The following is a 3337-nucleotide window of genomic DNA, read 5'->3' as shown; positions in this document are numbered from 1 at the left end:
ATGCACCAAATACTGGCACACCCAACTACATAAAACAAACACTCGTAGGTATGAAAGATCCGATACACACTAACACAATTGCAGTGGGGAAAGCTCAACACCCCAGTGTCACAAACAGATCAACGAGACAAAAACAAAATCAACAAAGAAATATCAGAGCTGAACCAAACCTTTGGACAAATGGGCTTAGAAGATGTGTACAGTGTTCCACCCCACAAAGAAGAATGCATTCTTCTCAGCAGCACATCAGACATTCTCCAAAATAGACCACATACCAGCTCATAGACCATACTTAAGTAAAGGCAAAGGAACTGAAATTATGCCATGCATGTTATCAGGTCGTAGGGCAAAGAAATTGGAAACCAATGGCAAAACAAACCAGGAGGTTTCTCCTCACCAGGAGGCTGAGGCAGGAGGATCTTTGCAAGTTTGAGGCCCGTCTGGGCTACAAAGTGAGTTCAAGACCAGCCTGAGCTGCATAGTGAGACCTGGCTCAAAAATATGAAAAAAAATTAAAAAAAAGAAACCACCTAAACTACATAATTTCCATAAATATATGGAAATTAAATAATATCCTCTTGAACAACCAATGGGTCACAGATGAAATTAAAGAAGAAATTAGACAGTTTCTACAGTTCAGTGATAATCCCAATACAACAGACTGGAATTTATGGGACATAATGAAAGCAGTCCTACCAGGGAAGTTTATAGGGGTGAATTCCTACATCAGACAGATGGAGTGAGCTCAAATAAATAACCTAATGCTAAACCTCAAACTTCTAGAGAAAGAGCAAGTTAAAACCAAAGGTGGTACAAGAAAAGAAACTATAAAAATTAGAGCAGAAATAAATGCAACTGAGACTAAGAAAATAATACAAAGAATCAATGAATTGAAGAGTCAGTTATTTGAAAGATTAAATAATATAGACAAACTCTTAGCCAACCTTATAAAAAAAAAAAACAGGAGAAGGAACTTGAACTTGAGATGCTCCTGCCTCAGCCTCACTGAGTGCTGGGATTACAGACCTTCACCACCATGCCTGGCTGTTACCAAACCTTTGACTCACCGAGTGTTGAATCCAGGTGCTAACTGATATTCTGAAAGAATAATAATCATCCTGAAATGAATAAGACCTTAATTTAATGTCTGAATGACCCTTTTATTGTGTAGTAATTACCTGGTTGAAACATTCATGATCTTAAAAACAAAGAACTATTTCCTCATGCCAGACTGTAAAGTACTTTACAGTAGCCTCCCTAAAAAAATAAAATACATAAAACCCATTCTTCACCCTGTCAACTAACTACCCCCCCAACAAGGGGGTGAAGGGAACCCGCGCAAGGCAGACACTTTACGATGCAGCCTGAGAATGCGACTGTCTGTCCTTTCTTCCCACACCTTCAGCCAGACGTTAACCCCGAAAGCCACGGCTACACAGGGCCAGAACTGCTTTCTCTCCACCTTCCTTTGCGAGGCCAAGAGGATACACAGCTTAGTCCCTGACCAAAATAATCAGAATAAAGATGGTTAGACCGGGCGTGGTGGCACACGCCTGTAATCCCAGCACTCAGGAGGCTGAGGCAGGAGGATCACTGTGAATTTGAGACCAGTGTGGGCTACAAAGTGAGCTTAAGGCCAGCCTGAACTGCATAGCAAGACCCTGTCTCAAGAAAAAAGAAAAAAAAAATTATTGGACTGGGAATATAGCTCAGTGGCACAAGCGTCTGCCTGGCAAGCACAAGGTCCTGAGTTTAATTTCTGATACAAAAAAAAAAACAGAATAAAGATTGTTGATGAGACCAGTATTACACAGGCAATCAGACAGCAGCCCCAGGCACTGGGCTCTGCACTTCCAGAACTCTGGGTTTTCATAGGTGCTTTTCTAGCACTTACGCTGGGGCTCCGTAAATATGAGCCACTGCAGTGCCCGTTGTTATTAAGAGCATCTGTTACCTCTAACTTGGAAAATAACAATCCGAGTTTTAAAACTCTTTTGCTCCAGCTTTCAATTTTCTGAATTTTTGTTGTTGTTCAAAGCCTTTTGTTAGTAAAACTTGAAAGTTTCATTCACATGCTATAAAAAGGCCATGAGAAAGCTATATGTATATGATCATGAGGAAAGAAACCTAGTATTAGGAAATAACCTTCTTTTTGAGACAGGGTCTCATTATGCAGTTCAGGCTGGCCTTGAACTCACTATGCAGCCCAAACTGGCCTCGAACTCACAGCAATCCTCCTGCCTCAGCCTCCTGAGTGCTGGGATTACAGGTGTGCGCCACCACGCCTGGCCAAACTTCCTCTTATGTTAAGGCAATTACAATTATGTCCGTGGAAACTATTTCTACTACTTGTGCAAGGTAATGTCAGTGTCATTAAACTGCAGTGCTAGAGTTCTGACAGTCACTGTCCCGGGCACATCTGAGCCTTGGTGCTACCAAGCACCTGGGGAAGGAGCTGGGGCACGGGGCCCAGGCAAGGCGAGGTCTGGTCATTTGGGGTTCGGGCATCCTCATCTCTCCAGCTCTACATAGTGGATGGGGGCAGCAACCTCAATTCCCACAGGAAATGGCCATATGGGGAGTAATTGCTCAAACAATACACCAGAGGGAGTCCGCTTCCGCATGCAGAAGAGGCTGCTTTGACAGAGTTGCTTTGGTGGAGTCCATCTGCAGTAGGAAAACAACACGCGGGGAGGTCTGCTGGGGAGGCCACACCAGACGCCCTTCAGTGCTGATGGTTTCTTACTTGTAAGCACTCAAATGTTTATCAGTAAATTCTGAGATAAGCAGAGGGTAGCATCCATACACTACAGTTTTGCTCAGCAAAAAGACACACACACACACACATACATACACACAACAATGTGTATAAATCACAGAATAATTATGCTGAGTATAAGAAGTCCCATCAAAAAACAGTACATATTGAATGATACCATTTATAAAAATTCTCAAAAAGCAGTTTGCATGGTGGCACACGCCTGTAATCCCAGCACTCAGGAGGCTGAGACAGGAGGATTGCTGCAAGTGTGAGGCCAGCCTGGGCTACAAAGTGAGCTCAAGGCCGGCCTGAACTTCATAGTGAGACCCTGTCTCAAAAAGACAAAAAAAAAAAAAATCTCAAAAAATGCCAACAAATCTATGTTACCAGAAAGCTGATAGATTGTGACCTGGAGGCCGTGATGGGAAGGGAAAGAGGAAGGATGGGTGACAGGGGACACAGAAAATTCTTGAGGTGTTGGACATGTTCCTTAGCCTGACAGTGAGGATGACCCACATGGTAGACATCTGTCAGTACACCCAAGGGAACGCTTTCAGCGGGTGCTATTTATCGAGC

The sequence above is a fragment of the Chinchilla lanigera genome, unplaced genomic scaffold (assembly GCF_000276665.1).
Source record: "Chinchilla lanigera isolate Chin_1 unplaced genomic scaffold, ChiLan1.0 scaffold00073, whole genome shotgun sequence".
Lineage (NCBI taxonomy): Eukaryota > Metazoa > Chordata > Mammalia > Rodentia > Chinchillidae > Chinchilla > Chinchilla lanigera.
The sequence above is the reverse complement of the archived record's forward strand: the minus strand, read 5'-3'. Positions refer to the sequence as shown.